Below are 22,823 nucleotides of genomic sequence, written 5' to 3'. Positions count from 1 at the left end.
GGGAATAGCTAAAGGAGCGACTGTCAAAGGAGGCAGCGGCTTCTCTCCCTGACTTATCCCAGATATGAGCTGGAGAGCAGGTGCAGATATGGTTCACCACCCGGTCAGCGCCAAGGGTAGACACCGTTGGGCTCTTTGCAAGGCCCCTCTCTCAGCAGGGGGGCTCCCTAGCCCTGTTGCTCCTCTTCACTGTTATGTGTTCACCTGCCTTGTCTGAGTGAATGAGCAGTGACAGGAGTGACAAGAAGGAGCAGCCACTGCCGCTCGTCCTCACCTTTTCAGTGCAGAACAGTTTGGGCTCAGTGGAAGAGGGCAAGTAAATGGTCAGCAGTGACAGGCAAGGAAGTGCAGCCATTCCAAGAAGAGGGTTCCACTGAGGACATCTTACCCAAGCGCTCCATCTCAAAAAGCAGACAGACAAGTCCTGGAGTTGGCCATGGTTAGCCATGAGACAGACCCTGACTGTGAGCCAAGCAGGCCCCAGTATGACTCTCACACCTCAGTCAAGAACTTACTAGGAGTTATAGAATAGATCATAAACTCATTTTGTGTAGTGGTTCAGAAAGTGAGCTGGGACATTTCTGGTTCAAAACTGACCTCAACCACACCTGCACTTCAGCATGCCATGGAATAACATAAGGACAGCTATGCTGGATCAGACCAAGGGTCCATCAAGCCCAGCATTCTGTTCACACAGTGGCCAGCCAGCTGCCTACAGGAAATCCAAAAGCAGGACTTATGTGCAACAGCATCCTCCCAGCCATGTCCCCCAGCAAATGGGGGTACACAGACATATATTTTGAATGGTTTTAATTTGTGTGAACCGCCCAGAGAGCTTTGGCTATTGGGCAGTATAAAATGCAATAAATAAATAAAATACTGCCTCTGATATTGGAAATAGCATTTAACCATCAGGACTGGTAGCCATCGAAACCCTTCTCCCCCAAGAATTTATCCAACCTCCCTTTTAAAGCTATCCAAATTGAGTGCCATCACTACATCTTGTGGTAGTGAATTCCATAGTTTAACTATGCGCTGCGTGAAGAAGTCCTTCTTTTGATCTGTCCTGAACCTCCCACCAATCAGCTTCATGGGATGATCCTGGGTTCTAGTATTATGGGAGAGGGAGAAAAATGTCTCCCTATCCACATTGCAGAAGTTTGTACACCTGTATCATGTCTCCTTTCACACACCTTTTCTCCAAGCTAAACAATCCCAGCTGCAATTCCCCATGCAGAATACATAGCTGTACATAGCAGTACCAGACTGGGGTAATTGGTGCCCAAGGATGAGTGAGAATTTTGTTCCAGTTCAGTTTCAATAAGTATTTACCAAGATTCTCAAAATTCTTCTCATTCAGCATGTTATTACGACAATGTTAATATAGGAGAAATCAAAACTGACTGATTCATCCATCCAGTCGCAGGGTTTTTGGTGCCTTGTTTTTAAAAGTCTGCCTTGGAATCCCTGGTAGTGCTGAAGTAGGGTTGCCACCTATTTTGTCTGACAGGCTCCTCATCTTTAACAGCTATACCATAGGCTGGTACATCATGGTCCTCCATGGTGGGAATAGCTTTCTGGTTCAGAGGGGTGACAATGTTGTTTCAGTTCAATTTTGATAAGAATTTACCAAATTTCGCAACATTCTTCATATTTGGGGGAGGAAGAACTTGAAATTTTAAAAATGTGAATGTGGGAGGAAAGCAAAACCGACAGCTTCACCCATCCCAGTCTGAATCTGGACCTTGAATGTGTGCGTTCTTCAACCCAGATGCATCAAAATGAATTGGTGGAGCCCCAGAAGGGGAGCAAACAGAAAGCATTGCTCTGTTGACCAAGGAAGGGCAGGAAGCCAGGATCCTGGATTTTACGAGGCCCCTATTGTAAGGCAAGGTGAGGCAGCCATCTCAGGTGGTAGATATGAGGTGATGCTAATGGCAGCAAAATGAGAAACAGAGAGACTTGATCCATAAGACACAACCCACTCAGAACTTTCTGGTGTATTATGGTCCATTTATTTACTGGGCGGGGAAGAGAGGAAAGGCTGGGATCTACTGGATCCCATGGCCTCTCAAGCCCAAGTCCTGCCCCCGGCAGTGCAATTTTTCTAGATGCGCTTAGAAGCTTGTCTAGAGGAAAATATTGCAAAACAGGACAAAGAGGCAAAAATCACCTCCATCGCTTCTCCTACCCTGCCAGCAGTAGCCCAGCACGGCATAGGAAACTCAGAATTCTTGGACAGCAGGTGGCCATTCCCTGGGATTGTACCCCTAAAGCTGGACAGAACAGCAAAGTCTTAACCTGGAGCCGAAAAGATAGGAACGTGGTGCCAGGCAAGCTTCCCTTGGGAGAGCATTCCAGAGCTGGGGAGGGGGGCACCACTGAAAATGCCCTTCTCTTGTTCCTACCCTCAATGGCAGAGGGGGGGGGACTTGAAGGACTTCTGTGGATGACCTTAAAGTACAGGCAGGTACATATGGGAAGCGGCATGCCATCAGGTCCCTTGGTCCCAAGCCACATAGAGCTTTATAAGTCAAAACCAGCATTTCCAATGCATGCAGTGCAAACATGAGGTAGAATTGTCCGTTGTTCTTCAAATTAATAGTTTCTCACAGAAAAAGGAGGAGGAGGCAGAGAAGAAGGAAGGAAAGACACAAGCAGGCAGGCAAACAAAAGTCTCTCTTTATCATGCGTCACAGTAGGTTGAAAGACAAGATAGTTTATGCAGAATAATAGGGAAGGCTGGGGAGAACTGCCACCATTTCCTAGCTGTTGTGATACCGAAAGGCAGGCTGAGCATAATAGGGCCTGCAGTGATGGTTTGCATTAGAGCAACAGCTTCTTGGCTAAGGGCAGGAAGATGGGAGGAAGGCAACTGGGGTGAAGGTCTGTGTTGGGTGTACTGGACCCTTCTGGTCTGTAGCCCTTTTATTCAAGCTGCTTTAAGCAACCTTGCTGGACTACTCAGTGGGCACACGGCTAGCAGCAAACAAAACGCTCTTAGGACTGCAGGGCTCCCTACATCAGAAATGGCAATTGCAAGTTTGATTTTGACACAGGGGAGTTCATAAAATGAAAGGCCTTACACTAGATTAACAAGGTCTTCCTTTGAGAACTTTCCTAGAGGGAATACATAAGTTCTGGGAACACAGACTGGAGACAGAGCACATTTAGGAATATCTCCCTGCCCCCCCCCACACACATTGAACCCCCAGGGCATAATGCAAAACATTACTGGTAAAAGTCTGTCGTATTAAATGAACGTTGCTGACAACTCGCCGTGTTTTCTCTTGCACCGAATGTTCTAGCAGCTGTATTTACTGAAACTTCCACATACTGAATTTTAAGCACGTACATCAATGGTCATGGAGAACTGATTTAGATTTTGTAGCCGGCACACTCTCAGTGTGTTCTGCGCATATTGTAAAAAGCCCCAGCCGACTTTAAACAATCTGTATCTACTAGGTGTCGTGCAACATGGCAATACCTATGTGGTTCAATTGCATGGAAGTGGCCCCAGGCAAAAGTAGTTTTTTGTCAGGTTCAGTAGGCCCTCTGCTGCCCCTCCTGCCTTGCCATGCCATCAGAGCACTTCAGCCAGTGGCGGTCGTGTTCCAGATGTGTGTGCAGTCAGCCCGTCCAGTCCTAATCTAGGTCCCTTCCCATGTACTAGCTTTCCTACGCTCCTGCTTGATCCCCTTCTGCTTGTGCCATTATTCAATGGATACTCACTTGCAATGAGACTCAGCCTCCAAACTGACCCCCCTGGTGGACTTGCCGGGATTCAGCTCCTTGTGTGCTCAGCTTCACAAATTATGGTGGATAGAGTAGGGGATCCTTAATACAATCCATTAGCCCTACTCTCTGCAGCATGGATAGTGCAGCCTTCCCCAACCTAGTGCCCTCCAGATGTTGTGGACTATAATTCTCACCATCCCTGATCATTGGCCCTGGTTACCCAGGCTGATGGGAGTTATAGTCCAAAACATCTGGCAGGCACCAGGTTGAGGAAGTCTGGGTTACTGTGTCAGACTAGGAATGGGAAGACCTTGGTTCAAATCCCATAAATCTCACTGGGCAATTTTGGGCCAGTCACAATCTTTCAGTGTAATCTTCCACACAGGGCTGTTGTGAAGGGGGATCATGCTGCCTTGAGCTCTTTGGAGGAAAGACAAGATTATAAATGTAATTTTAGCCAAAATGTAGACCCCTGTAGCCTTTTAAAAACATTAGAATTGGGTGTGTTTAGTCTGGAGAAGAGAAGGTTGAGGGGAGACATGATAGCACTCTTCAAATACTGGAAAAGTTGTCACACAGAGGAGGGCCAGGATCTCTTCTCGATCCTCCCGGAGTGCAGGACATGGAATAACTGGCTTGAGTTACAGGAAGCCAGATTCCAGCTGGACATCAGGAAAAACTTCCTGACTGTTAGAGCAGTACAACAATGGAACCAATTACCTAGGGAGATTGTGGCTTCTCCCACACTAGAGGCATTCAAGAGGCAGCTGGACAGCCATCTTACAGATATGCTTTGAGGTGGATTCCTGCAGTGAGCAGGGGATTGGACTCAATGTCCTTTAGGCCCTTCCAACTCTACTATTCTATGATTCTACCTAAAGAGCCCATCAGAAATTATCCACCCATCCTAAACTATCCACTCACGCTAGTCTAGATCGATTGTTGATGCACTGACGACCAGCCATCTTTACAGGTATAGGAAATATTCCTTAAAATAAATAAAATAAAGATAAAGCTTTAGTTAAAAGGGGGTAAACGTGTTTGAATAATGATGAAACCACTTATGCGATCAGGTGAACGCTTTTTCCATGAACAATGCATGGCTGTCCCACTGAGCTATAAAAACAGACATATTTTATTGCCACTATTAAAACATTTTGGCCTCGTTTGTCCATTAAGTCCAGAACCGTTTCATCGCTAGGGACTGATAAATCCATGAAGAAAATTGAAGATTTCTAACAGGGATAGCCTACGGCTTTTGTGCCATGATTCTTTCAGGATCATTAGCCTTAATGGTACCAGCACATCCCAGACATAGTTTTGAGCATGGTGATAAACAGCATGGAACATTTAAAAGACAAAATCTGAAAGCAAGAACTCGATCAGTTCCATTATTTACAATAAGCTGTTTTCTAATAAGCCAGGGGTGGGGAACCTTAGTCCTAGGGCCAAATACAGTCCTCCTGAGGTCTCCAGATGACCATGCCCCTTTCCCTTGGCCCTTCCCCCTTTCACCCAACCACTAATTGTTTGGTGGTTTCATGGCTTTTGTGATTCCCCCCCCATTCTATAAAGTTGAAATGCTTCTTCTAAGGCCTAGTTACTGGCAGTAAGAACTTTAAGCTAAAATATGCTGGTATTTTGGCCCTGCCCCTTTTTGCCTTTGGCCCCGCCCACCACTGGAATGTGTTCCTTAAGAGCTTCTCTAGAATTGTATTCAGAATTGAAAGAGGCTCAACATGTGTTAGAGCTGGGCAGAGGAAGTCGCTCCAGTATCTGTTCAGGCAGATCTATTTTTCAAAGCCCTTAAAATGTGCAAAGCATAATCAAAATCCCAGTGGTGATCTTGCTCAAAAGTACATGAAATGGCCACATTGACTCCTTCGTTTTACAGTTTACACACACGGAACTGTTATGGGAGAGTTTTTAATCTATGCCGTTGATGGTCAAACCAGAAGCCCAGGTCATCCCATGGAGCTGAACAGTGGGAGATTCAGGACAGATAAACGGAAGGACTTCTTCACACAACACATAGTCATATTCTGGAGCTGGTGACTTGAGCACCTTAAATGAGTTCAAATCCCCAGGTCCAGATGAGTTGCATTCTAGGGTGTTGAAAGAGCTAGTGGACTGGAACCATAGCTTTAAACCTTTGCCCGCACCATGATCCCAATTGAAATAACACCCCCATGCATCTGTTATTCACAATGGGAGTTTTCGTTCTCATGAATATATATATATATATATATATATATATATATATATATATATATAGGATTCTTTTCTTTCTGTAGTTTGACATCCAAGAACTGCCCACCTTCACCTTTGAGAGGAATAAACATCCATAAGTCAGAAAGTGTAAGAAGAGTTTTGAATATCAGTGAGATTTCCAGAACTGGAACTTCACCAAGATGTGGGATGTCATAGAATCATAGAATAGTAGAGTTGGAAGGGCCCTATAAGGCCATCGAGTCCAACCCCGTGCTCAATGTAGGAATCCACCCTAAAGCATACCTGACAGATAGTTGTCCAGCTGCCTCTTGGATGCCTGTAGTGTGGGAGAGCCCACAACCTCCCTAGGTAACTGGTTCCATTGTCGTACTGCTCTAACAGTCAGAAAGTTTCCAAGCACAAAGAGGAGAGGGCATCGCTTAATGCAGGGGTGAGCAACCTTGGGCCTGTACGCTGAATGAGGCTTGTAGAGGTTTCCTCTACATTACCCTTCCCTGGCCGAATCCCTCTAAAAGGGAGAGGAATTTCCACTGTTATCTCCAATTACTGCTCAGAGTTAATATCAGGGATTCCCCTTCATGTGCCATCCCAATTGACCTGGAGAGTTGTCCACAAAGGAGATGCCTGCCTTGGCCAGTACCTAGAGGAGCCACTCCTTCAACTACTGGCTGACTCCGTTTCTCTATGGAGAAATGGAAAATGGGTGGTGTGGAGAGGACAACATCAGCAGAGGAGGTGGTGGCCTGCCCCTTGATGTTATCTGCCCACCAGATTGGTTGAGAGGGGTGCAATCTAGCTCCTAGACCAGAAAATGTTCCCTTTTCCTAGCTTAGTGTTATAGTGCAACTCTTGGACATGGAAGATAGCAAGCTCAATCCCTAGCATTCCTAGTTAAACATCTAAGGGAGAAGGGCTAACACTGACATTGGCCAGAGATACTGGCACTGCTACCTGCCAGAAGATCAGTTGCTCCTTGGAAAGACCAGGGAGCCACCATGATAAACTCATCCCATGAGCTATACCCATGAAAACTAGACCCTCAACTTGCTTTTTTGTAACATCTTGCCTGGTGTTACGTACATATTTGGTTGGTCCTCATAAAGGTACTGGGCCTGACCATGGATTCTGGAATTCTCTAAAATTACTGCTCTTTGAACATACCAGCAGTTTGTAGCATTGGCTACATGTTCTCTGGCTCCCAGTTCCTTCAGATTTTCCTAAACATGTAGTCAAGTTGGGACTATGTCCTGCTCCATGTAGATTCAAAGGGTCTGATGAGATCATCAAATCTCACGTGAAGGGCAAGTCCGGGCAATTTTCTGTCTCTTTGCCCTTTTCCCAGAGATGTTCCTACTTCATCAATCTAACAAATAAGAAAAACAATGTTAGCTACTGGGTTTAAAAGGCTTCTAGAGGCTGAAGTAGTGTAAAAGTGGGCAGGTTTGTGACATGTCCGCCAACCGCCGGCAAACTCATATTTCGATTAACCATAATAAAACTGAAGATATAAGATTCTAAAAAGTTAATGAAGTGTTGTTGCTCTCCCAGTCATTGCCATCTAATAAAGTTGGTTCGATCTGTTTGCAAAATAAAGTCATATTACTTGGGACTCAAGGGTAGTCTTTTGGCTGTGGGAGGTAATCGTATTCTAATTTAATAGCAAAATGGCATGCACAGCTAAAATATCCATTATGCCAGCTCTCCAGCTTCCAGAAAATTGCATATTGCAAAGGGATGGAGGCATGTCAGAGCTTGTTAAACTGTTGGAATTAACATGTTTAAACTTCATTTACAGTATATGCAATTTAATTCATTCTTCGAGAGCCCATTAACAGAAATAGCTTTTAATGAATACCTTAAATATGTTTCTGGAGAGGAAGCAGTCGACTAGCTTCCCCTGGCACATGCGTAAAATAGAAAGCTACAGCCGTGCGTATAAGTGATCAGAAGAAATTTATCTACACAGAAACATTGCTTTTTAGTTTCCAAAAATGATTGTCAAGTGAACATTTCTTTAAACATTCTGTCTTAATAGAAGTCAACTTTGCATCTCAGGTTATGCATACTGACTTGGGCAGTTACCCCAGTGGCACTTAGTTGTGAGTAAACATACTTAGGGGTGGTTTGTATTTCGTCTTTACTACTTAGCACTATGAGAGTGAACCTAGCTTCCCTCCTAGACTAACACACTCCTCCCCTCCCCCTTCTGGCACGGCCACAAAGAGATGAGAAGCTTCTGTTTCCATTAACAGTTTAGTGTGTCATCCAAATTCTAAACTGTAGCTAATCTTAACTATGGTTAACAAAAACAAGCCAGCTCCAGAACAGTTCGAAGTTGGCTTTGTTTTACATGACATGGTTAAGAACGACCGCAATTTGTTCAGGTTTGGGCAACATAGCAAACTGTGGCTAATCAAAAATAGAAGCGAAAGCTTTCTAATGTATCCTTTTGGCTACACTGGAAAAGAAAGGCGCACGCTAGACTTGTGGAAGGTTAAGGTGATTTTTATAATGCTAACCTATGATTTACAGGGGGACAGACAAGTCAGAGTTCCTAGTTTGGATGTAATGCTAAGCAAGTCAGGGACTGAGAGTCTATGGTTTGCGCAGCCACCTCTGCTGGCAGGAGAAGGCACTAGCATGCTAGCTTGCTCATAGTAATCCGGAATACCAATAACGTTCAGTTGGACTTTGGATGTACAAGTGATCATGGCGACCTATTGGCTAGTGCCAGAAACTTCACTTGTAAGGATCAGTTTCCATGATTGTACCATTTTGCAACTTTAGTGTATGTGAACACATATACACACATGGACACACTTTAGAAGTGAAGTGCTATCCTACCTCATACCCTAGAAAAAGCCCTTGAACAACAAATCCAGCTTTCCTCTCTCCACCATTTTATGAGTATTCTGTTATTTTACAACATAATTATACAACTTGTTACCATAAGATGACGTAATGGCCATCAGCCTAGACAAGATCTACACTAGTGCTTTAAAATGGTTTATAACAGTAGTGACAAGTGTTGGGGCCCGGGACACACTCCATATACAGTTTTCAAACCGTGTCATATCCTGCTTGGTGAAGATCTGGCCTTATGGAGCTTTAAAGGGGGATTAGACACATTAGACAAATTCACGAAGAATAAAACTATCAATGACTACTAGCAATGCTGGTTACATATTACCTCCAGGATCAGAGGCAGAATGACTCTCAAGACCAGGTGCTGGGTGACAACAGCTGGAGAGAGCTATTGCCCTCATATCCTGCCTGTGACCTTCACACATTGGAAACATGACACCGGAGCAGGTAGACCTTTGATCTGATCCAGCCTGAGCCCTTGTACAGAATAATCAGAAATTTCAAGAACACCATAAGTCTGCAACACTTCCCCCTTTGAAGAATCAAGAACAGCAGTGGCTGTCCTAAAACTTCCTACTTCTTGGAGAAACAGGGAGCCAAGCGGGTATAAAACAAGAGGAAAACACATAGGCTTAGTGCGACTGATACTAGGATGAGACCCACTTTTCAGGTGAGAAGATCAAATCCTTTGCTCTGTATAAATAAAAACACGGTATATGCATTCATAAATCAGTTAAAAAGAGAACAAGCAGCAAGGTATGGCAATATATTATCTGAAGTGTACCTACCAAAGAAAGTGGTGCCTTGAGATTTATTAGGGACTAGCTGTACCCTGCCACGCGTTGCTGTGGCTCAGTCTGGTTAAATTGAAAAGAAAGAAAAGACAAAGCGGATGTTTCTAATATGTTTAATTTCACAATGCTTGTGGATATACAATATTTTTGTTGTTCCATTGTCTGTGTATAGAGATTGACTGGTTTGCCGACTCTAGAACATGCAACATATAATTGTCCATGTGAGAAGCAATCTGTGTCTAGATCTAAACCACACTCTAAAGATTGGCCCTGAGCTTTGTTGATGGTGACTGCAAACGCAATCGAATTGGGAATTACAATCTCTTAAATTGAAATGGCATATCTGTTGGAATCATAGGAATGCGAGGAATGAGGACATCTTCACCTTTGAAAGGTCCTGTCAAGATTGATCTCCGACTATAACAATTGCCACTTCGTCTATAGTTGGAGCATTGAATGGTCGCACATGTTCTCCAGCAGGCGTTTTGTCAGCATGAATAACAATCTTGTGTGTATCAGATGGCATCATGTCAATTGCTGTTTTGAACAAATGTACTAAATTGTTTTTTTCGTGAAGTAGCTGTTGAAGTTTTGAAACGATGGACCTTTTTATGCCGGTATAAATTCCGCAGCGTGCATTCAATTCATCATTTCCATCACCAATGAAATACATTTGTAGGAATTTATGTTGACTATCTTGAAACGGAAGGAAGGAGCCGGCTTTATGATAAATTTGTCCTTTGACTTTGAAAGTTGGCATAAATGGAGCTGTGATGATTTCTGCGCTGAACGACGTCATTTGGAAGCATGAGTTGTATTTCCTGATGTTAGATAGGAAATGCTTTGATTCTGCGGTATATCCGGCAAGCAAAGTTTGTAATGGCTCTGGTGGTTCTCCAAGTTGAGGCAGTTTAATTTTTCCAGCAGCGCAACACATTCCTTTTGTTTCTCCATTAAATTTAAGAGCCTTGCAATAAGGACACACTTCAGTCATAGTGCTGATGAGAACATGCCACCTCAAACTATAATCATCAGCTGGGTTGTACCGGAATGCAAGGCGATTGTAATCGTGTGATTGTTTACCACGGAGTCGTGTTTGACGCTGATGTACTGTTTCTCGTTGACGTCTTTCAGCCACACTCAGCCTGTCGCGTTCATTCTGTTGAGAACAAAGCAGATCTGAAGCTGTAGAACACGATTGCCGTGCTCGCAACCGTGCATCCTCAAGTCTGGCTGAACGTTGCTTGGCTGGTTCCTTGGCACGTATTTGAGGCATTCTTTTTCTTTTTTTCTCGTTTGCTGATGCCCATTCTTCCTCAGTCTGATTTGCAATTTCTCGTCGCAGTGCTTCCGCTCTGCGAGTATGACGACCTAAGTGTGATCTTCTGCGAGGCATTATTTGGATGAAGTAAAGCAGATTGTTTGGTTTTTTAAAAAGGATGTTTTTATGGTGAGGAGGTTAGTGGAAACTCCTGGCAGTTACCTTTCTTCAGAATGTGTAACTGTCACAGGTGTGACATCTATATTCACTCAGCCAATTGTGAGAGAACATGCAAATAGGAGAGGAGGCAGAGGCCGTGGATTGGCCTACTGTTTGGTTTTTAAAAAAGGATGTTTTTACGGTGAGGAGGTTAGTGGAAACTCCTGGCAGTTACCTTTCTTCAGAACATGTAACTGTCACAGGTGTGACATCTATATTCACTCAGCCAATTGTGAGAGAACATGCAAATAGGAGAGGAGGCAGAGGCAGTGGATTGGCCTACTGGTTGGCGATGTCACAATGACCTATAAGAGCAAATAGGAGAGAACATGCAAATAGGAGAGGAGGCAGTGGATTGGCCTACTGGTTGGCGATGTCACAATGATCAGCAGGACTGGTTTTGAGGAGGCCTATTTCTTCGATTTTAAGACAAACTTTTGACCCCATATAGAACATAGTTACATAACAACGCTCGCGTATTCGAATGCAACGTTGTGTCAAAATTTCAAAGCGCTCGGTGAAGAACTTTCAGAGATATAACGTCTGTTTCGAACGAACATTTACATTTTTATTTATATAGATGAACTGGAACACGGGTGTGTGATTTACTCACAAACACTTTCCCCCTCTCCGAAAGGGGCAACACAGGAAGCCGCTTTAGAACATTGGTCCATCCAGCCAAGTAGTGTCAACATTGACTGGCAACAATGGCTCTCCAGGGTTTCGGGACAGGAGGTTTTCCACCCCTAGCTGGAGATACCAGGGATTGAACCTGAGACCTTGTGTGCGCAAAGCAGGTGCTCTACCACTGAACAACTGCTCCTACTTTCAGCAGTCTTGGGGAGAAGGATGCTATGAACAGGGACAAAAAATTTCAGAGCTAACAGGAAGCATTGGATGAAAATGTGTAAGGGGGGGGGGGCATTGGAGTTAGCCCTACTAATCATTGTTGCATGCTACTGCCACTCCGTTCCGGTGATGTTTGTTCGAAATTCTCCACATGTATTGGCCAGGATGCATGAGCTTTCTGCATGTATATTTGTACACATGATGAACTCTGACTATCAAATGTTTGTCGGGGAAGTGTGGTGGCGCTCAGTGGGGATTGGCCCACACAGCCTCCTCTATGCATTCGTTTAATAAGTGGAAGGGATTTATAACCTCCTATAGACAAATTTGATTGGCTATGTGGTATTATGACACCACCACCACACTAGTTATGTGATCCCCAATTGGCTGAAAACATTAAATAAGGGCATAATCCTATGCATGTTTAGACAGAAAAAACGTCCTACAACTCCCAGCATTCCTCCAAACAGCCATGCTGACTGGGGCATGCTGGGAATTGCAGGACTTTTTTTCTGTCTAAACATGCATAGAATTGCACTGTAAGATTAAAAAAAAGCGAGCAATAAAACAGGCACTGAGAGGCCTAGCACACCAGTGGGAAAGAGATGGGCCACAAGAGGAACATTTGGGTCTCTCGGCATCCTTTTTCACTGAAAATGTTCATCTGTAAGCCTTTGGCTCAGCCCTAAATATTATACCCAAATGCATGTTTGCTAATGAAAACATTGGACAAGAACTCTACACAATTTCTCTCTATATGCAGTTCCTCTTTGGCAACAGTACTCCAATAAGGGCTGAGAACACGAGTAGTTAAATCCAGCTTTCCCCCACCCCCCGCCATCTTTCATATTTTCCTTACACACAGAGTGAGCACAGTAAGTGTTCAGTTATTCCCCTGCACCCCCTCCCAAACCCAGCCCTTCTCCAATAATACATACATTCCAATTATTTCAGACCAATTAAAATGCATCATTGAGCTGGCAGTAGCATGAATTATTGGTCAAGCAGCTAGCATATCGTTAAATTTTATCGTTAAATTCAGGATTACTGTTGGCCATAAATATTCATGATTAAATGGTGCTAGTTAATTTTCATGCATAGTCAGGCTTGGAAACAAGGCTAAAATTTGTGAATCTTTCAGGATGACAAATGTTACATGGCCATGTTGAGATTCTTCGCATCATCTCACTAAACAGCATGCAGTTGAAGAGGATACATTTGTACCTGAAGTGGCGAACGGATTGAACCAGAACGTAACACAAAGCTTACAGATACAGGTGTCAACAAGGGCGGAGATACAGGTGAAGTGAATGAGAATTCCAAAAGTCGGGAAGAAACAGTAAGCCACCAATTCAGATGTAGGTCTGGAATGACAATCAAACTGTTGGCTGAAGGTGTCAGTTATTATCGGCAGATATGTGTTGCAGGTGAGAAGGGAAGAGCTGTGAACACTGGTGAAGTTAAGTAATTCTAGACTCTGGAGTTTAGACTCTGCACCCTACCTCCCTTTAGATGATAATTACTTCATGTACTTCAAAATGTGGTAAGTTGCCCTTTGTATTTAAGGGCTCTCCTGCTTATTCTGCACAATGGGATCCTTGACCTCATAAAATAGTAGAGTTGGAAGGCCATGGAGTCCAACCCCCTGCTCAATGCAGGAACCCACCCTAAAGCATACCTGACAGATGGCTGTCCAGCTGCCTCTTGAATGCCTCTAGGGTGGGAGAGCTCGCAACCTCCCTAGGCAATTGGTTCCATTGCCGTACTACTCTAACAGTCAGGAAGTTTTTCCTGATGTACAGCCAGAATCTGACTTCCTGTAACTTGAGCCCGTTATTCCGTGTCCTGCACTCTGGGATGACCGAGAAGAGATCCAGGCCCTCCTCTGTGTGACAACCTTTCAAATATTTGAAGAGTGCTCTCATGTCTCCCCTCAATCTTCTCTTCTCCAGGCTAAACATGCCCAGTTGTTTCAGTCTCTCCTCTGCCCCAGATCTGTCCTAATGGTACCACTGCTCAGGGACACAACTAAGGCACCCAGACACCCAGAACCATGTCAACCAATTAGATTTAAAAGGGGGGATTCAATTCCCTCAACCAGAAGCAAACCAGAGTCTGCAGCTGTCTGAAACATTGACACAAACTGGTACAATCCTGGAACAATGGGAGAGAGGGACATTTGGAGAAGTGCTGCCTGGGAGATAACTGTGTTCCTGTTGTCCCACTCTTCCTTATTTCATGCTGGCCCTGAGGGTGGTGTGGTATCACCCAGTTAGTGGAGCCCTCAAGCGCCACACTCACCACCATAAACTTTTATCCACCTCTGGCGCAACAAATCCCTGCAGCAACCAATCTAAAATGGAGACAGGACTCCAGTGGGTTGTTTTGTGTGTCCCCCACCCCCCAAAGAGCTTTGTAACAAAATATATGGGCATTTATTTAGGTTTAATGTGCTAAGATTCCTTTGCGTATGTTACACAGAGCTTCAGTAAACTCTGTTTATATAGCAATACTTCCAGCAGCAATATTTTTGGCCTTTAAAAATAATCATATCTGACAAGTGTAGCAGAAATGTATGTTCTCTAGTTTCACGTTCCCAGCAGCCTTCTGCAAAAGCTCACTTGACCTGAAAAGTTAAATATAAGATCTTGGGAAGCAAAATGCAAGACCTAAGCCTGAGCTACCGCTTTCCAATAAGGCCCCGTGTACATTATAAGGCAGTCTACACGCCACGATAGCGGGAATGACTGAAAGAGCATGTATTGATCTAGAGACAGAGTAGGAATTCATTCCATTGAAGGCTTTTTAAAAAAGAAATTTATGCCATTCACATTTCCTGAGGCGTTCAGTGAGCCGAGACAAGGTTGAATCCTGAAATCTGCATTTTTTGTGAGCTTTCCGACACAGTGTATTTGGCGGGGGAAGATTGCACCAACCTGCATTTCACCAGTGCAAAGTATTTGGGGGAAATGCACATATTGAAAATATATTTATGTATGTATGTATTTATGTATTTATTGCATTTATATACCGCCCCATAGCCCGAGCTCTCTGGGCAGTTTACTGTATCCATACATTAGGAAAAATACACACATACACAACGTACGAATTTCCAGATATATTTTTTAAAATCACAAGCATGGGTGTGGAATTGGGACAGAACAAGCTGGACCTCAAAAAAGTGGCAATCTCAGTGAGGCCACGGTTGACACACCCATCCAAGCACAGGCACTGGGAATCTGATGGTGATGCAGGCTTTCCTTAGCATATGTGAACCTCACTGATTCATTATAGTGAATCAGCCTTTTTCAGCACAAGTGTTGGTGAAGGAATCCACAATAGTGAATGGTAGTTCAGCCAGTTTTGGGGAAGGCCTGTCATTCAGTGGGAGAAGCACGTGCTTTGTATGCAGAAAATCCCAGTTCAATCCCTGGTGTCTCTAGGGAGGACTGTGGAAAAGTCCTGCCTGAAACCCAGGAGAGCCTTTGCCAGTCAGTAAAGACAATGCTGAGCTTGTATGGCAGCTTCCTAAGCCAATTTCCAAAAAGTCCAATAGCTGAGGTAAATCGATTCCCCATTCAACCTCACCCCAAAATTAAATAAAAACTAGTTTCTCTTTCCTCTTGTACATCAAATGGCCTACTTTTAGAGTGCTTTAGAGTGTGAAAAATATTTCTTTATTTTCTTTGACATCAATTTATTTTCTTTCTTTCTCTTTATTCTTTCTTTCTTTCTTTGAATGGGTTCAGACAACACGATAACCAATGGTGGTTTAAATTAACTGTGGGTTATTGTGTTGTGTGGTGGGAGTGTTTTAACCAATGGTCTGTTATTTGGCCAAAATAATCAATGCAAATAACCAACGCTGTACAGAGTTGGCTGTTCGAACCACTATTGGTTATTGTGTTGTGTGGAGGGCACCGTTGGTTATTTCGTCGCAAGGCAAGTGCGGTCAAAGTGGTGGCTGCACTCAGCAAATTGTTGGAGAGGTTGTGGGGAAAAAGGAACGTATTTACATATGTGGTGGGAATGCAAATTTGTGCAAAAATTGTGGAAGATGGTGTTTTTGGAGATTGAAGAAATTGTGGGAATGAAGATAGAAGAGACACCAAGAGTAGCATTACTTTCACTATTTGAAGATTTAAAGTGTAAAAAAGAAATTAAGGAATTGATAACAAATTTGCTGACTGCAGCAAGGTTAATTCTAGCTAGGAACTGGAAGATTCAAGGTGATTATTGTATTGAAGAATGGTATAAAGAAGTATGGGAGATTGCTATCAATGATAAATTGACATGAAACATTAAAGTAAGAAGAGGTATAGCAAAAACGAACGAATTTGATGAAATTTGGAAACAGTTCCTAATATTTGTGCTCTCTAAGGGAAGTGGGAAACCACCATCAGAAGAGGCGTTAAGATTTTGGAAACAGGAATGATCCCGAATGGAAGGGGGAGCACTTGTTGGATTATGTTGGATTATGTTATGGATAAAGTATTATATGTTAACATTTATATATTCAAGTAATCTGTTATGTATTTGATTTTTTTTCTATATATGGTATGTTAAATTGTCATATTTGTTTGTTTTTATTTAGTAGTCTAATAAAAATTTTTTTTTAAAAAAAGTGGTGGCTGCCACTCTTGTCCAGCCGGCAGGATAGATTTCGGCAGCAGGAGGACTGAGGGGGTGGGGAGAGGGGGATGAATATCAACATACACTTTTAAATGTCTATCTTGAGAGGGGATTGGTTTTTGGGAAGAGGAAAATGTTGGCATTTTTTTAACATAGAATCTGAATGAAATTATATGTGCAATTATGCAAAAGTGATTTGGACCGGAAGTAGATTTGCCCATCCCTGCCAGGCAACAGAATGCAGTTGGGGCCTAGGTTAAGAATTTAGTTTGCATTAAATAAATCAGCTTTAAATGTCTTCAATGGGCTGTTCCAAAGTCAGAGACCAAGAGAATCATGGCCATTTTTCAAGAGGCTCCACCCTGTCAATGGATAGATTTCAAATAACATTTGTTTTGTTTTATTATTACATTTATATCCCACCTTTCTTCCATTGTGGAACTTACCTGGTGCCAAAATAGTCATCTTTTGGCCACCAGGTTAAAACGGCCCCCTTTTCTCAAGCATATGGCAACATGAGTCTTTTTGATCAGGTTCTGGATTGTCTCTGGCTGTTGTTTTTTAAATTGTTTTAGATATATGTTTGTCGTGTGTGTTGTCTGCTTTATGTCCTTCCTTATGTGAATAGTTTTATACTTTATATAATGTATTTTAATGGGTTTTTTTATTTTTGTGAATCGTCCAGTTAGCTTCGGCTCTGGGGCGGTATAGAAATATAATACATGAAATGGATGAAATGAAGGTGGTTATATGTGGTTTGTCTCCAAGCACTGACCAGCCCCAGACCTGCTTAGCTTCAGCAAGGTCGCTGCCTCATATGCTTTTAGTCTATGCCCTGAGATAGATCATGGATTGAGATGTCAATATTTTAAACAAAGCAGCGTTATTCAAGCTTCCCAAACTAAAGAGAACAGGCAAAAAGCAGGCACACTTTGATGGATTGTGTTAATCTTTGCGATGGTTCAGTTTTGTTTTATTTCTTAATGTTCTCTTCCTCTCTCTCTCTAACACAGACCTATGGTGGACTATCAACCTATAAAACAAAACCAATACCAATGCAATAATAACATAGGAGAAGCACCACCTTTCTGAAAGGGGAAGCCCTTTCCCTCTTTAGGAAGGTAACCAAGGATCCAGCCTACTTAACAGGCCTCCTGAAGGAGGGAATTCCACAGCTGTGGAACCAACAGAAGGAGTCCTGCCCTATAAAGCTGCTAACCTAAACTCTGAGGATAGCAACATATACATCAACGATGTTGAACCTCTTTCAGCCTGATGGCTGAATTCAATTTCGGAGAAGCCCTTGGGAGCAGCAAAAGGGCGAGGTCGTAAACAGCAAAAATCTGAGCATATTTTAGCTTAAAGCTCTTACTGCCAGTAATTAAGGCTAAGGAGAGGCATTTCAACTTTTCAGAATGGGAAGGAAACTCACATATGCCAGGAAACCACAAACTGGGGATGTACAACCCCCGCCCCATGACATTCAATCTGGGGTGGGTGTGTCGGCAGCAGGAAAAAATGGGTCGCTTGGGGCCTCATGGATGTCCCCAGAACCTTACTGACTCCGTCGCAGGGCAGCCCTCCTCCATTCTAAATGACACAATAAACTAATGGCAGCTGCCATTAGCTAATTGTGGGAAATTGTGTAGTTTATAGCATTTGCAGCTGTAAAGCACTTCCATGTAAACAGCTGCAATTTACATAGAAGGAAGTGCTTTACAGCTGCAAATGCTGTAAACTACACAATTTATGGCCGTAATTTTCCTGCGATTAGCTTATCATGCCATTTAGAAAGGCGGCGAGCCGCCCTGTGGGAAATCCAGCAGATCCGGAGATGAGTGGAGCCAGTCCACTGGATTCTTGAGAATCTGTCCTTATTTGAGTCCCCACTGGATTTCTCTCCCATCCCTACCACAAACAATAGTGTGTGGGTGGTGGGCAGGAAGCAGGAACAACCAGGTGATGTGGGGAATAGGGGTGGCCATCTGGGGAACCCTGGAGAATCTGACTGAGGCCAGCTAGATTTGGCCCCCGGGCCTGAGGTTCACCACCCCTGAAGTAGAACAAGGCTTCCCAAGAAGATCAACATAAGAAGTCCAAATTCAATTACCAGAGAAGTGCAATACTAGATTCTGATTACTGATTGCTCACATGTTCAAGTCCATATAAAACAGGCTCAGATCTACACCAAGCAGGATATGACACTTTGAAAACAGTTTGAAAACTGTATATGGAGTGTGTCCCTGGCCCCAACAGTTGTCACTACTGTTCTAAACCGTTTTAAAGCAGTAGTATAGTTCCTGTCTAGGTAGCATTTCTTTAATGCTACCTGGGAAGTGAAGCAGGTGGCTACAAGGAGGAGAGCCTTCTCTGCTGTGGCACCCCAGCTGTGGAATGAGATCCCTAAGGAGGTTCGCCTGGCACCTACACTATATTCTTTCAGACGCTAGGTGAAGACCTTTTTATTCTCTCAGTAACTTAACAGTCTGTAAATTTCATTTTAACTTGGCTGTTTAAAATTTGTATTTTATATTTGTATTTCTGCACTGATGCTGACTTTATCCTGGTTGCACTTTTATATTGTATTTTATATCTTGTTTTTATATTGTTTGTTTTATACTTGGAATGGTTTTAATTTTTGTGAACCGCCCAAAGAGCTTTGACTATTGGGTGGTATAAAAATGCAACAAACAAACAAATAAATAAAAGCTTTGTGTATTTGAAAAATATGCATGAAATCAAGGAAAAGTAAAAACCTGGCGCCTACTCCTTTCGTCGCCAGCTGAAGACCTTTTTATTCTCCCAGTATTTTAACACTTAATTTTAAATTAAATTTAAATTTTACTGTTTTAACTCTGTATTTTAATTTTATATCAATTTTGCTGCGTGGTTTTTATTCTGGTTGTGCTTTTTATATTGTATTGTGTATTTGTGCTTTTAACCTGTTGGTTTTCTTACTATGATTTTAATTTTTGTGAACCGCCCAGAGAGCTTCGGCTATTGGGCGGTATAGAAATGTAATAAATAAATAAATAAATAAACCCCTCAAAGCTCTTGAACATACCAGTAGCTGTGGAAATTGTACTTCTGTTTTTGATTAAAATCTAACAAAAAATAAATTGAGGATCTGGTTCAAACCTGAGCCTATACCAGCTGCTCCCATCATGGTGCCCTCCAGATGGTTTGGAGTACAACTCCCATCATTTTAGGCAGTATGGCCAACAGTCAGGGATTATGCGACTTGTAGTCCAAAACATTTGAAAGGGAACCAAGTTGAGGACAAATTCCTGAGATAAGGTGAAACGCTTACAACTCTATAAAAACACCATATAAATCTTAATTATGCTGTTCCGTTTTAGTTAAATTTATTTATTAACAACAGCAGAGACCAAACAACAACCAGGCACTGTGGGAAACAGCATGTGTGTGGGGGGTGGGGAAGAGAGCTATATTTGCAAATCAAATTAATTATGTTCTCAGAGTTGTTCTCTCCCTGACCCATCCCCCAAAGGACTTGGAAATGCTGGTACTTTTAAGAGTTTAAGCTTAAAACGTTTAACAGGCTGGTTCAATTATTCATAAAACATGGTCTGAACTCACACTTTTGCAGTTCTGAATGCCAGAAAAAGAGACCTCTCTCCAAATACAAGTGCAGCTGAGATTTTGGCATACTTTTAACGAAAGAGGGAGGGGGGAAGGCACTCGGGTTGGCGAGAACAAAATGCTTTCCCACTACAGAAGCAACCCTCAGCATGGACAATCGGCAAAGAACTTCCGTGGCAGACACAGCAGAATCTCCTTGGAGGTGTTTTTGGGTTTTTTAATACACGAGATCAGGGGTGGGCAATGTTTAATCATCATCATCATCATCATCATCATTTATTTCTTACCCGCCTCTCCATTTTGATCAAGGCAGGGAACCACAGTAAATATAAAATACATAAGACTGAATTAAGAACATAATATACATTGTTAAAACATTCTAAAAACATCCTAAAATCCCCCTGGATAGGCCTGCCAGAAGAGATCAGTCTTGATAGCTTTCTTGAATGCTAATAGACTATCAGGTTGACGAGTCTCCTCCGGCAGCCCATTTCCCAGTCTGGGAGCAGCAGAAGAGAAAGTCCTCTGGGTAATACCCATCAGCCTAACTTGGACAGACTGAAGTAGATTCTTCCCAGAGGACCTGAGTGTGTGGGGCGGATTGTACGGGAGAAGGTGATCCCAAAGGTAGCCTGGACCCAAACCATGTAGGGCTTTAAAGATGATAACCAACACTTTATACTTCTCCCAGAAACTAATTTGGCCTATAACTCCCATCATGCCTCACCCTTTGCTATGCTGGCTAGTGCTGATGTGAGTTGTAGGCCAAAACATCTAGAAGGCCTCAAATTGCCAACTCCTGCACTAATTCATTTCATGTACCCAATGGAGTCCCACCCTTGCCCAAAAGCTTGCCTTGTGCTGCCAGTCCTGCTGCACTGCGTCTTCAGTGCTGGTGCCAAGGGTGAGTAGGGCATCTGACAAGGGCTCATGCCTCAGCAGGGGGCCACTGACAAAAGTCCCCTGGACTTGCTCCTCCTCTTCACCAGCGCATCCTGCCTCTCACCCTGGCCCAGACAATGGTGGTGAACCAGTTAGAGTGGTCGATGCCACGGCCTACTTGCTTACTGTGTCTCTGCCTGTCCAAGAGAGTGACAGCCATGATGAGGAAGAGGAGGAGGAGCAAGAGCAGCTGTTGACAAAGGATTCACTGAGGGAGGGGGGCCAGGAAGGGTGTCTTGCCCAAGGGCCCTCCAAAACCTGCATCGCATGGTGGCATTACAAGAGGCCTTTGTGGCATATTCAGGTAAAAATCACGTTAAAAACAGCGGATGGAGCCATACCTTAATAGCAGAAGCATCCCAGTTGGTGTTTGGGGAACTGGAGCCGTGCACATTTTGCAGACCGGATCTTGGACAGGGGCCCATATATTTCATTCTCATTACATTGGCCTAGTGCTTAGGCAAAACAAAACAAAAAAGACGAAAGCAGGAAAATTATTACAGTTTAAATAATAATGACAGGAACATACAAGGAGGAAACAGAAGGAAAAGCTGCATGGCAGGATAGGGGGAAGGGAAAGAAAAAAACAGATTATTGCTCAGGTATTCACCTCTCCTCGACCATATATCGTGGTACAGCAGGCAATGGCTCTTTCTTGGCCTCAAGCAGCTGAGCATCTGTACCTTCCAATGCTCATTGAAAGCAAGAGTGTACAAAACCAACACAACTGGACACCTACGGAAATGAATATATAATAAAATGCAGATTTCTGCCTCATTTTCAGTACTTTTGGGGGTATTTCGAGTACGAATACAGCTAATTTCTAAAAATAAAAACCACACGATCTGCTGAGGCATAAATACATCTTGTTCCTCTTTTCTTTTTCTTAATCACTAGCATCCCAACCCCACTGAGCAGCTATGTGCAGATTAAATGAGGTTATCCTGATTGTCACCTCGAGACAACCTGTGAGGAAGATTAAGCGAAGAGGCAACAGTCTTCCTAAGTTCACATTGTAAGCTTCATGGCAAAGTGAGGAACAGAAGGCGTGTCTTCCTGGACCAATTGGAAACACACTACTCACTACGCTGGCCCAGCCCTCCAATTTAACCGTATTTAATTATAATCCAATTTCTCCATGATTATGTATGTATATATATATATATATATATTTCATTTTAAAACATGGAGCATAATTTCCTGGATGTTTTCTTGCTCAGCACCAGAAGAATAAACGAGAACTGTGTTTCCTGGACAGGGCTAACCTGGCCACTGTAGTCCACACATTGGTAGTCTCACATTTAGATTACTGTGATACACTTTATGTTGGGCTACCCTCATGCTTGGAATGGAAGCTGGTGGTGGTGCAGAATGTGGCAGTCAAAATGCTGAGTGGGGCACCTGGCCATGTACAGCAACTGGTGTTGAAGCAACTGCACCAGCTACTTATTAGCTACCGAGCCAAGTTCAAGGCTTCGCTGTTGGCATATAATGTCCCAAACAGCTTGGGACCAAGTTACCAGACAAATCACCTTCCCAAATACAAACCTGTGAGATTATTAAAATCACCGAAAGAAGTCTTGCCGGTTGTTCCACGGTCTGCAGATTGCCATCTTGCAGCAATACAGAAGAGGGTCTCCTTCTCCATGGTGGCACTCATCTTCCGGAATGACCTCCCTACTGGTATT

This window comes from Elgaria multicarinata, chromosome 6 (genome assembly GCF_023053635.1).
Source record: "Elgaria multicarinata webbii isolate HBS135686 ecotype San Diego chromosome 6, rElgMul1.1.pri, whole genome shotgun sequence".
Lineage (NCBI taxonomy): Eukaryota > Metazoa > Chordata > Lepidosauria > Squamata > Anguidae > Elgaria > Elgaria multicarinata.
The sequence above is the reverse complement of the archived record's forward strand: the minus strand, read 5'-3'. Positions refer to the sequence as shown.